Here is a 13,587-nt window from a genome sequence, read left to right as displayed (position 1 = left end):
CTAATAATCCCCCTGAGTTCTCCAATACCCTGGTACTTATAATGGTCGTTCACCCACACAGGATCATAGCAAAAACAAATAGAGATTCTCCATAGTGTAAATCAGTAATTTATTGCTCCAATAAACCCAGAAAAAATTCCACTCACATGTCAAACAGCATTATCCAGCCCTTACCCATACTATGGGTGCATATGCATGGTTTCGGGTGTTCCAAGATGGCCCTCATGCCTGGAACTGACGTCACCGCGCACTGGAAGTCCTGTCACCGCGTACCGACGCGTTGCGTCACGATCACCGCGTGACTTCTTCAGATACCCTGAAGAAGTCACGTGGTGATTCCGGTGCTCGGTGACGTCAGTTCCGGCGTTGGGGCCATCTTGGAACATGCATATGCACCCATAGTATGGGTAAAGGCTGGATAATGCTGTTTGACATGTGAGTGGAATTTTTTCTGGGTTTATTGGAGCAATAAATTACTGATTTACACTATGGAGGATCTCTATTTGTTTTTGCTATGATCCTGTGTGGGTGAACGACCATTATAAGTACTCGCATCTCTATGATCATGTGGAGGGTCGCAGGTGGGACTCGCATCTCTATGATCATGTAGAGGGTAGCAGGTGGGACACCATGGTGGGACTCGCATCTCTGTGATCATGTGGAGGGTCGCAGGAGGGACACCATGGTGGGACTCACATCTCTATGATCATGTGGAGGGTAGCAGGTGGGACACCATGGTGGGACTCGCATCTCTGTGATCATGTGGAGGGTCGCAGGTGGGACACCATGGTGGGACTCGCATCTCTGTGATCATGTGGAGGGTAGCAGGTGGGACACCATGGTGGGACTCGCATCTCTGTGATCATGTGGAGGGTCGCAGGTGGGACACCATGGTGGGAATCGCTTCTCTGTGATCATGTGGAGGGTAGCAGGTGGGACACCATGGTGGGACTCACATCTCTATGATCATGTGGAGTGTCGCAGGAGGGACACCATGGTGGGACTCACATCTCTATGATCATGTGGAGGGTAGCTGGTGGGACTCACATCTCTATGATCATGTGGAGGGTAGCAGGTGGGACACCATGGTGGGACTCACATCTCTATGATCATGTGGAGGGTCGCAGGTGAGACACCAGGGTGGGACTTACATCTCTATGATCATGTGGAGGGTAGCAGGAAGGACACCATGGTGGGACTCACATCTCTATGATCATGTGGAGAGTAGCAGGAGGGACACCATGGTGGGACTCACATCTCTATGATCATGTGGAGGGTCTCAGGTGGAACTCAATGGGAGGCATTTTTGCTTTGAAGTCAGTGAGTGGTGTTTTTCCATTGAACTCAATGGTAAGTGTTTTTACACTGAAGTCAAAGGGAGTCGTTTTGCACTGAAGGTAATGGGAGGCGTTTTTCCATTGAAGCCAATGGGATGTTATTTTGCATTGAAGTCAAGGGGATCTGATTTTGCATTGAAGTCAATGGGAGGTGTTTTTGCACTGAAGGTAATGGGAAGCATTTTTGCATCGAAGCCAATGGGATGTGATTTTGCATTGAAGTCAATGGGAGGAGTTTTTGCACTGAGGTAAATAGGAGGCTTTTTTGCATTGAACTCAATGGGAGGCGTATTTGCATAGAAGCCAATGGGATGCCATTTTGTATTGAACTCAATGGAAGGTGTTCTTGCACTGAGGTCAAAGGGAGCCGTTTTTGCACTGAAGGTAATGGGAGGCGTTTTTGCATAAAAGCCAATGGGATGTGATTTTGCATGGAAGCCAATGGGATGTGATTTTGCATGGAAGCCAATGGGATGTGATTTTGCATTGAAGTCAGTGGGAAACACGATTTTGCAGTGAAGTCAGTGGGAGGCAGTGCGTGAACCCAGGCGCCAGGACACAATTTCTAGTCGATGTGGCAACCAGGTGCCTGGGATTTTTTCGAACCCTGAATTATATTTTTAGCTAAAGAATAAAGAAAAAAATGTAAATTAAGAAAAAATTAAAAAACAAACAAACAACAGTTTGACAACATTTTAATATTTTATAATTATGGGGAGAAAAAACAAACGACAGACTGAAAACTGAGTCACAAAGTAATACACATAGTCCTTGTTTACATAAATGGCTTAGTTTACACGGGTGTACTGAAGTGTAAGCCCTTGCCAGGGTCAGGGTCAGGGCCAGAGTCAGGGTCAGGTTCCCCCACATGGGGATGCCCAGGGGTTCTGTATGCACAATGGAAAAAGAGGAATGGTTCTCCCATCATGTGTGGAGACAGACACTGAAGGGAAAGGGTGTTCACTGGTGTGAAGTTTTTGGTGTACATTACATTTTTTTTTTGTGTGATTGAAACATTTCTCGCACTCTGAAGATAAAAAAGGGCGATCACTAGAGTGAATTCTCTGACGTTTACGAAGGTCATTCTTTTCATTGAAAGATTTCCCCGCACTCTGATCATGAACAAAGATGCCCACCTGTGTGAACACTCTGGTGACTGACAAGGTGGTCTTTCCGAGTAAATAATTTCCCGCACTCTGAACATGAAAAAGGACGCTCACCCGTGTGAAATCTCTTCTGGTTATCAAGGTCTCCTTTCTGAGTGAAAGATTTCCCGCACTCTGAACATGAATAAGGACGCTCACCCGTGTGAAATCTCTTCTGGTTATCAAGGTCTCCTTTCTGATTGAAAGATTTCCCGCACTCTGAAAGTGAATAAGGATGCTCGCCCGTGTGGATTCTTTGATGGGAAACCAGGACTCACTTCTGAATTAAACATTTCTCGCAGTCTGGACATGAAAACTGGCGCTTACCTGTGTGAATTCTGTGGTGTACAATAAGTGGTCCTTTCTCACTGAAACATTTCCCGCACTCCGAACATGACTAAAGTTGCTTACCCTTGTGAACTCTCTGGTGTGTAACAAGGTGTCCTTTCCGAGTGAACGATTTCCCGCACTCTGAACACGAATAAGGACGCTCACCTGTGTGAAGCCTCTGGTGTTTTAAAAGTGATCCTTTTGTGATGAAAGATTTCCCGCACTCTGAACACGAATAAGGACGCTCACCTGTGTGAATTCTCTTGTGTTCATCAAGGTCTTTTTTGTGAGAGAAAGATTTTCCGCACTCTGAACAAGAATAAGGACACTCACCTGTGTGAACTCTCTGGTGTTTAAAAAGGGATCCTTTTGTAGTGAAAGATTTCCTGCACTCTGAACAAGAGAAAGGACGCTCGCCTGTGTGAATTCTCTGGTGTTCAGTAAGGTGTACTTTTTTAAGGAAACGTTTCCCGCACTCTGAACAAGGGAAAGTCCGCTCACCGGTGTGAATTCTCTGGTGCTCAGTAAGTTCTTTTTTGCGATTGAAATATTTTCCACACTCTGAACATAAATGAGGATGTTCACCAGTGTGAATTTTCTGATGTCTACAAAGGTCATTCTTTACACTGAAAGATTTCCCGCACTCTGAACATGCATAGGGACGGTCACTCGTGTGAATTCTTTGATGGGAAACCAGGGCTGATTGCTTAATGAAACTTTTCTCGCAGTCTGGACATGAAAATGGACATTCACCTGTGTGAGTTCTCTGGTGTATAACAAGTTGCCCTTTCTCATTGAAACATTTTCCACACTCTGAACATGAATAAATATGCTCACCCGTGTGAACTCTCTGGTGTCTAACAAGGTGTTCTTTCCGAGTGAAAGATTTCTCGCACTCTGAACATGAATAAGGATGCTCACCTGTATGAATTTTCTGGTGTTTAAAAAGTGATCCTTTTGTAGTGAAAGATTTCCCACACTCTGAACATGAATAAGGGCGAACACCGGTGTGAATTCTCTGGTGTTCAGTAAGGTTTCCTTTCTGAGTGAAAGATTTCCCGCACTCTGAACATGAATAAAGACACTCACCCGTGTGAAGCCTCTGGTGTTTAAAAAGTGATCCTTTTGTGGTGAAGCATTTCCCACACTCTGAACAAGGGAATGGACGCTTACCCATGTGAATTTTCTGGTGTTCAGTAAGGTTTCCTTTTTTAAGGAAACATTTCCCACACTCTGAACAAGGAAAAGGACGCTCATCCATGTGAACTCGCAGGTGTTCAGTAAGGTTTCCTTTTTTAAGGAAACATTTTCCGCACTCTGAACATGACAATGAACGCTTTCCTGTGTAATCCCCCTTATGGCTTAAAGAAGATTTCTGGTGCTTCGATGGATCTGTTGATCTGCCAGCACTGTGAGAAATTGTATGGACATCTGAAGTCATAGTATGGGATCGATCAGAAGATTCCTCAGGATTAGGAGGATCCATTGATCTTGGATGGACATCTGGAGTCATAGTATGGGATCTATCAGAAGATTCCTCAGGATTAGAAGGGTCCATTGATCTTGGATGGACATCTGAAGTCATAGTATGGGATCTATCAGAAGATTCCTCAGGATTAGAAGGATCCATTGATCTTGGATGGACATCTGAAGTCATAGTATGGGATCTATCAGAAGATTCCTCAGGATTAGAAGGATCCATGGATCTTGGATGGACATCTGGAATCATAGTATGGGATCTATCAGAAGATTCCTCAGGATTAGAAGGGTCCATTGATCTTGGATAGACATCTGGAGTCATAGTATGGGATATATCAGAAGATTCCTCAGGATTAGAAAGATCCATTGATCTTAGATGGACATCTGAAGTCATAGTATGGGATCTATCAGAAGATTCCTCAAGATTAGAAGGATCCATTGATCTTGGATGGACATCTGGAATCATAGTATGGAATCTATCAGAAGATTCCTCAGGATTAGAAGGGTCCATTGATCTTGGATGGACATCTGAAGTCATAGTATGGGATCTATTAGAAGATTCCTCAGGATTAGAAGGATCCATGGATCTTGGATGGACATCTGAAGTCATAGTATGGGATCTATCAGAAGATTCCTCAGGATTAGGCGGATCCATTGATTGAACCTTCCAATAGGAAATCAGTTTTGGAGAATATTGTGGAATGTCAGTATCTTTTGCCTTACAATCTGGATATATAATAAGATGTCCCTCCGATGTATTTATATTCCGAGAACACTGTCCACCTGCTGGAAAGCAATATTTAATATATATTATGGTGAAGAATGGGACTAATGAACAGAGATACAGAGTTCATAAAATGTACAGCAGTGGTGGTAAAGACAAGTTATATGGGGCCTCAGGTGCTACTTCTGACATGTAGGTGGACCCTTTACCTGGTGTCCAGTATCTTCTCATTTGTTGGGAACATGACGTTATATTGAGGAATGGAGATGAACCTTTCATATGGTGTCCAGTATCTCCTCCTCATTTGTTGGGAACATGACATTATATTTAGGAATAGAGATGGACCTTTCATATGGTGTCCAGTATCTCCTCCTCATTTGTTGGGAACATGACGTTATATTGAGGAATGGAGATGGACCTTCCATTTGGTGTCCAGTATCTCCTCCTCATTTGTTGGGAACATGGCGTTATATTGAGGACTGGAGATGGACCTATCACAGGGGCGGACTGACAACTCATGGGGCCCCGGGTAATAGGGGAACATGGGGCCCTTGTGTCCTTGCCCAAACAAAAAAGCCTATGAAAAAGGTACCAGGGGCATCTCATGGGGCCCCCTACTGACCCCGGGCCCTTGGGCAGTGCCGAGTTTCCAAATGGTCAGTCTGCCCCTGACCTTTCATATGGTGTACAGTATCTCCTCCTCATTTGTTGGGAACATGACGTTATATTGAGGAATGGAGATGGACCTTTCATATGGTGTCCAGTATCTCCTCCTCATTGGTTGGGAACATAACGTCCTATTGGGGAACGGAGATGGACCTTTCATATGGTGTCCAGTATCTCCTCCTCATTTGTTGGGAACATGATGTTATATTAAGGAATGGAGATTAATTCATAGGTTACATTCCTCCTGCAAGGTCTGGAGATTTCCTATATCATGTAGACAGGTTCTTTGCTATACTATCTGTAAAAATGAGGAATGGTCTTCCACAGAAATTTCTCTTTATCTGACTGGAAGTGTTTCTAATATTTGTAATAAACATCATTGTAGAATGTTGATCTGGGCAATTATCTGCCTCTTGGGATAAAGAAAGGAATTCTTTTACCCCAATGAATTATTTACAGAGTGTTTGTGACTTTTCAGCCCTCCTCTGGATCAACTGCTACTTTGGATTCTCTTTTAACTTAATGGACATATGGTATATTTCACTCCATGTAACAATGTAACAACATGCTTTATACTTAGAGAAGTAGAACTAAAATTTGAACTGTTTCTGTGTTTAGTGTATATTACTTACTTGTGTCCATATGTAGAGAAGATTCCTCCGGTTTACTTTTCATAATCATCTCCCCCTCCTCCATAGATAGCTGATGTCCACTCACCAACGTCTCTTCTTCTTCCTCTTTAACTTCAACTTTGATGTCTTTCTGTTCTTCATCCTTAACTCCAAGGATTAATAGGTACTATAAATAGGTACAAGAGATTACAATGAAGAACATCCTCTCATAGATCTATTTTTAAGTTTTTTTGCCAGTCCCATCTACCTGATCATTCTCTTTATAATTGTGATCTTCCTGAGTTGAATCCTGGGAATAGAGAGGACCTCTCTCCTCCATAGACTGCTGCTCTCTACTTACCAATGTCCTTCTTCTTCTTTAACCTCAACTTTGATGTCTTTCAGTTCTTCACCCTAAATGCCAAAGATGACAAATCATATTTATGAAATTAAACTAGGGATTACATAGAATATCATCTCAGAGTTTGGAATACATTTCTAGGTCTCCATGCTTAGTCCCATCTACCTGATGATGGTGAGGGATGGAGGGATCTTCCTGTGCGGGATCCCGAGAATACAGAGGACGGGGACATCTCTCTGGTGGGTTCCCATGACTGGATCCATCTGTAGGAAACACACACACTGACTGAATCCATTGTTTCTATGTGTTTATCAGATGATGGGGGATCTAGGTGGAGCCTCCGTACTGCTCTCTCTTTTCCAATAAAGTCACCTCTTACCCGGTGATGTTAGAGGCGGCTGATTCTCCATTATGACGTCCTTTTAGAGATACTTGATTGTTGGTGACTTCTAGAATCTTTTGGCACTGGTTCCCTCTGTTGTCAGGCAGTGAAGTGGAGGCACTGTGATGAGTGATGTCCCGTGAAGAAAGTTCACTTCATCTGTTAGAAGAGAAAGAATAACAAACATCACCACAGAATGCTCCGCACTTCCAACTGATCTATAAAGGACGCTCCTCCTAAACTTCTAAAACAGGTATAGAGGCAATCACAGGTCTTGCAAAGAAGATAAAAATGGGGACACAGACAAATAATAATCTGACAGAGGTTAAATGGTTCTATATTTAGGATGTATCCAGTCTATAAACCAGAGGCTCTGGATGGATGTTGGATAAATGGTTCTATATTTAGCATGTATCCGATCTATAAACCAGAGCCTCTGGATGGATGGTTGGATAATTGGTTCTATATTTAGGACATATCCGGTCTATAAACCAGAGGTTCTGGATGAAGGGTTAGATAATTGGTTCTATATTTAGGACGTATCCGGGCTATAAACCAGAGGCTATGGATGGACGGTTGGATAAATGGTTCTATATTTAGGATGTATCCGGTCTATAAACCAGAGGCTCTGGATGGACGGTTGGATAAATAGTTCTATATTTAGGACGTATCCGGTCTATAAACCAGAGGTTCTGGATGGACGGTTGGATAATTGGTTCTATATTTAGGACGTATCCGGTCTATAAACCAGAGGCTCTGGATGGACGGTTGGATAAATGGTTCTATATTTAGGACGTATCCGCTCTATAAACCAGAGGTTCTGGATGGACGGTTGGATAAATGGTTCTATATTTAGGACGTATCCGGTCTATAAACCAGAGGCTCTGGATGGACGGTTGGATAATTGGTTCTATATTTAGGACGTATCCGGTCTATAAACCAGAGGCTCTGGATGGACGGTTGGATAAATGGTTCTATATTTAGGACGTATCCGGTCTATAAACCAGAGGCTCTGGATGGACGGTTGGATAAATGGTTCTATATTTAGGACGTATCCGGTCTATAAACCAGGGGCTCTGGATGGACGTTTGGATAAATGGCTCTATATTTAGGACGTATCCGGTCTATAAACCAAAAAACGATGTCACAGTGACTATGTATGAAGAGGATGGACATCACAGTGACTATGGAGGAAGAATACGGATAAGACGATGGAGGATGAGGACGGACATTGTGGGAGGTTACTGGGTGTAAATTTAAAATAATATCTCATTACCTCCACTACTGAAAATTCTAGCATTGTCTCCTTTCTACCATGCAAGTCCTTTTTTACCAGAATCTCAATTTGTATACTGCTATATCACTGCCTGTCTACCTTAAATCACTTCCTGTGTGTGCCGTATACCACTTCCTTTCTTTACCTTACATCACTTCCTGCTTGTGCTCGTGTTTGTGTCATTTTGTTCCCCGCTGTCTCGGGGTCCATTCCTCTATTATGTTCCCTCCATGTCTACACATGCAGATTATATCTCAGATAAAATCCAGACAATAAAAGAATGAGAACAATTTTTTGCTTATGTTTTAATATTTATAAATGTAAAACTAAAAAATGAAAACTAAAGTAAACATGAAAACACAACATACGGGGCTGAATTAAAACAGTTTTGATTGTTATTTTCAAATCTCATTGAGATCATAGTGGAATTCCAGTCAAGCTTCTTCTTCTTTTTTTTTTTTTTTTTTATAAATATTTATTGATTTTCAATAAAATTCATTTTACAATAATTTTCTTCAATTAAAAAAGAAAACAAAACAATATCATTTTACTACCGTAATTATCTCCCTAAAATATCTCTATTCCCCCCTACCCTCCTCTCCCACCCTCCCATCCAACCACTCTGCACTTTCCCCACCTCCTCGCTATAGAAAGCAATCAAAGTATGTCTAGTAGGATTTTATATCTTCATATATTTCACCTTCCCTTTAAAATCTTCCCATTTTTTCCATTTTGCATAATATGTCCTCATCTTATCTACATGCATGTAGTAAAGTTTCTCCATCTCACAAATCTGATTCACTCTAACTACCCAATCCTCTTCCATCGGCACTTCCTTTTTTCGCCAGAACCTGGGTATCAGACTGTTCGCTGCACTTAGTAAATACCATATACCCGAATCCTTATATAGTTTTACTGATAACTCTGTATTGTGGAAAAGACAAACCTCTGGGACTAATCTAATATTAATTTCAGTAATCCTCCCCACTAAGTGAACTATTTTCTTCCAGAATGTTTGTATTTGTAAGCACTCCCACCATATATGATACAACGTGCCTATCTCTCCACACCCACTCCAACACAGTGGTGACATCTCCCCATTCATTTTATTTTCAACTTTCGGTGTAATGTGCCATCTTATCAAACACTTGTAATTTATTTCTACCTCTCGCATACTAATATTTTCATGAATTAATCTATATATTTTCTTCTGCTTCCCCTCATCTATTTCCCTCCCTAAATCTCTTTCCCATTTCTCTATATACATCGGTTTTGTGCTGGTGTCTAAATTAGTGAAAATTTTATATATTTTTGCAATTCCATGTTTCCCATCTCCCTGTGAATCTAACAACCTTTCAAATGGATTCCAATCCTTTCTAGTTCTCAGAGGTTTCAGGAGTCTACCAACAAAATGCTTCAATTGGTGATATCGCCACTTATCTATCCTATTGAAAATATCTCCTTTTTTCTTTTCCAACTCCTTAAATGATCCCATTCCTCCCCCACCATTATATCCCTCAATTGCGCATCCTCCTTTATAATCCATTTTCCTGTGATACCCTCCCTACCTGGAGCAAAAAACTCTGTGTTCCTTGGTGACATTAACAGTGAATTAAAAACCCACCCCTTCTGTCTGTGCATTATATCCCAAACTCTTAAAACATTTAAAGTGTACAAACTTGTGTTATCGTCCAATCCCCTATATTGTGCGGGAACCCATATGATCCTACTTAGGTTCGTTCCACTCAGTGTATTTTCGATTTTGACCCAACTTTTCCCTGGATTGTGCGTCCAATCAAAAAGTCTGGTACTCCCAAATCACCCCTCTTTATGTCTACTAAATTTCATAACAAATTCTAGGTTTTTTGTTCTTCCATATATATCTTGTTATCATTTTTTTAAGTTCTTTAAAATATACCTCTGGAAGTTTGATTGGAACCATTTGTAATTTATATAAGACTTTGGGCACAATTATCATTTTTATCAGATTTATGCGTCCTATCCAAGACGGGTTTCCTTCCCCTAATCACTTCAATTCCTCTTTAATCTCGTTTAATAGTGAAATATAATTTAATTTATACAATTTCTTATATGAAGCAGAAAGTTTTACCCCTAGATACTTTAATTCTCTCTCTCTCCATACAAAGGGAAATTCTTTTTGTATCTTTTCTTTTTCACTGTTTGTAAGATTTATATTTAAGATCTCAGTTTTTGCCGGGTTGATTTTTAAGTTTGATAACTCCCCATATTCCTTCAATAACCTCATTAAATTTGGGAGTGTTATCCTAGGATTTCCCACATAGAACATCATATCATCCACATAGGCCACTACTTTATGTTCTCTATCTCCTATCTGTATTCCCTTTATATCTATGTTCTTCCTTATTGTAGACAGCAAAGGCTCCAGAGATAGAACATACAACAATGGGGACAATGGACATCCCTGTCTTGTTCCATCTGACATCTCAAAAAACTCCGACCTTTCTCCATTAACCATAATAGCTGCTGAAGACCTTCTATACAACTTTCCAATCCACTCTCTCATTTTAACTCCCAGCCCTAGCGCTTCCAAGGTGTTCATCATAAATCCCCAGTTCACTCTGTCAAATGCTTTTTCAGCATCAATTGATAACAATACTACTGGGGTTTTCCCTTTTCTACTTTTCTGAATGAGCAGCAATGATCTCAACCCGTTATCTCTGTCTTCTCTCTCTGGGACGAACCCCACCTGATCCCCATATATCCAGTCAGGCATTAAATCCTTCAACCTGTTTGCCAATACCTTTGCCTACAATTTAGTATCTACATTCAACAATGAAATTGGTCTGTAGCTTGAATACGGGGAGGCATGCTTATCTTCCTTTTGTATTAAAACTACGTTAGCCTGTAGGGATTCTCGCCTCATTTCCATCTCACCCCCCAGGGCATTCATATATATCTTCAGTTTGGGTATTAACACTTCTTTATATTTTTTATAGTATCTCACAGTATACCCATCTGGCCCCGGGCTTTTCCCCACCATAGTACTTTTTAATGCTGTTTTTATTTCTTCTTGTGTGATTTCTGATTCTAGGGAGTCCAATTGTACTTCACTCAGTTTTGGCAAACCTGCGTTTTTTAAGTATGTCCTTCTTTTTTCACTATTTACTATTTCAACATTGTTTATAGTGTCTTGGGGGATGATATTATACAGCTTACTATAATATTCCTTAAATACTCTAGCAATTCCTTTAGTTGAGTGAACCAATTCACCCTTGGGGTTTCTTATTTTTTCTATGTAATTCCTATTTTTCTTTTTCCTTAAGGCTCTCATTAAGTACTTTCCCGGCCTATCACCCCATCTGTACCTTTCGCTTTTTACTTTATTAAAGACTCTCTTTTTTTCCTCTTCCATCAAGGTCTCTAGCTCTTCTTTCTTTTTGATTATCATCTGCCTTATCTCTTTAGATATTTTACTTTTATGCACCTGTTCAAGATCAAATATTTCCTTTAGAAGTCCACTAATTTTTTCCCCTCTTTCTTTTTTCTTTTTTGCCCCCATTGCAATAAGTAATCTTCTAATGTAAGCCTTATGGGCCTCCCACACTGTAGCCACCGACACGTCTCCTGTATCATTCTCCTCAAAAAACGTTTGATTTCCACCTTGATCTTCTGATCAATCTCATGATCCAGAAGAAGTGCTTCATTCATCTTCCAAATTAAACCTCTCTTCACCTCTCTTCCCCATCTTGTTTTCATTGTGACAGGGGCATGATCTGATAAAGACATTACTTCAATTTCTACTTCCACCACAAACTCTATGAATCAATGTTCCATCAGTATATAGTCCAATCTATAGTATGTCTCATGTGCATGTGAGAAGAAGGTATAGTCTCTGTCTTTCATGTGCCCGATTCGCCATATATCCACCAATTGGCACTCATGTATCACTTTCTCAATGATCTCAGAGACCTACTCTCCTCCCTCTGCCCAGAAGAGGTTGTATCCATCCGTGGGTCCATACAGAGATTAAAATCTTCAGCTACTATCAGACGGCCTTTCTTAAAATCCATCAACCTTTTCAATACTGCCTTCAAAAATATCTCCAGCTTCTTATTTGGACAATATATATTAGCTATTGTGCACTCAATTTCTTGCAATTTACCCTTCAGAAACAGAAATCTTCCCTCAGGATCCGTCATTCTATTCTCCAACTCAAACCTTATATTCTTTGCGAACCCTATACCTACCCCCTTTGTTCTTTTAATTGGTGAATCTGCATAGTACCATACTGGGTAATGTCTAGTATTTAGCCTAACATTTGACTCAATCTCTAGATGTGTCTCCTGTAAAAAAACCCACTGAAGATGTTCTGTGTTGCAACTCTCTAAACAACATAAATCTCTTCTCAGGACAATACAACCCATTTACATTGTAAGTTACAAACTGTACTTCTTCCATATTTCTCTTCTTCTCCAACTCCCTCTCTCCTCTCCCACTTCTCTCATGACTCCTTCCAGCCCGCAGAGTGTTAGCCCTAATACCCCCCTCCCTCTCCTCTCCTCACCCCCCCCTCCCACCCCGCCCCCCCCCCCCCCTACCCCACTACCCCTACCCTCCCCCTTTTTAGGCTTAAAGTTTGCCTACTAATCATTTGTGGGCCAAAACCCACCAGTCAAGCTTTTTTTGAATCCTCCTCCCACCCCCTTCTCAGCCTATTCTATCTACCCCGTAAAGGGAAAGATGTTTATTTTGATAGGTTCTGATAGATAGTCAGGAATTTTGATGTGTAAGTTATCCCCCTTAAACACCTGAAGGTGCTCCTTGGATATTGGGCCTTTCTATGTGGCTAAGCTGTGAAGAATTGTCAGGGAAATTGTATGCACGATTATGCGGGAAGATGTGTGCATGCTCATAATAATTCTGGAGTGATAACTAGACGTGCCCTAACTCACGCACATGCCCGCCCACGTGTGCATTAGCGTGAGCAAGCATGAAAACTTGGTACTTGCCTAAAGTGGCTCCAGGGACCAGAGGATTGCTGAGTGGTCATCAGCTTCTACCATTTGTGACCTGATCCTGTACTACTAGGCTTGTCTTGACCCTGCTTGTTCCTGATACCCCATTGCTGATTCTGGCTTGTGACGTACCCTGCCTTCTGTCTGCTGTTTTGGTACCTTCTCTGCTCACTCAGTACCGACCATGGCCTGGCTCTGATTCTGTTTTGGTTCTTGATTCTGCTGCCCGGCCCATACTGACTGCCTGCTTGAGATCTTGCATCTGCCTGCTTGCTGCCC

At 41.4% G+C, this 13,587-nt stretch overlaps 1 protein-coding gene and 1 pseudogene across 2 annotated transcripts in view; both read right to left on the bottom strand.

The window, feature by feature from the left end:
- The window catches only part of LOC149453233 (uncharacterized), a 95,090-nt gene that overhangs the window by 36,457 nt on the left and 45,046 nt on the right, over positions 1-13,587 (bottom strand). The window lies entirely within an intron of this gene.
- On the bottom strand, positions 2,016-8,430 carry LOC149453238 (uncharacterized; annotated as a pseudogene). Its single transcript, XR_016314671.1, has 5 exons — positions 8,312-8,430; positions 7,033-7,194; positions 6,819-6,916; positions 6,314-6,706; positions 2,016-5,077 (listed from the first exon to the last, which is right to left on the bottom strand). The product of XR_016314671.1 is annotated as an uncharacterized LOC149453238 (transcript).

The sequence above is a fragment of the Staurois parvus genome, unplaced genomic scaffold (genome assembly GCF_062004578.1).
Source record: "Staurois parvus isolate SC_StPar_1 unplaced genomic scaffold, SC_StPar_1.0 ptg000449l, whole genome shotgun sequence".
Classification (NCBI taxonomy): Eukaryota; Metazoa; Chordata; class Amphibia; order Anura; family Ranidae; genus Staurois; species Staurois parvus.
The sequence above is the reverse complement of the archived record's forward strand: the minus strand, read 5'-3'. Positions and strand labels throughout refer to the sequence as shown.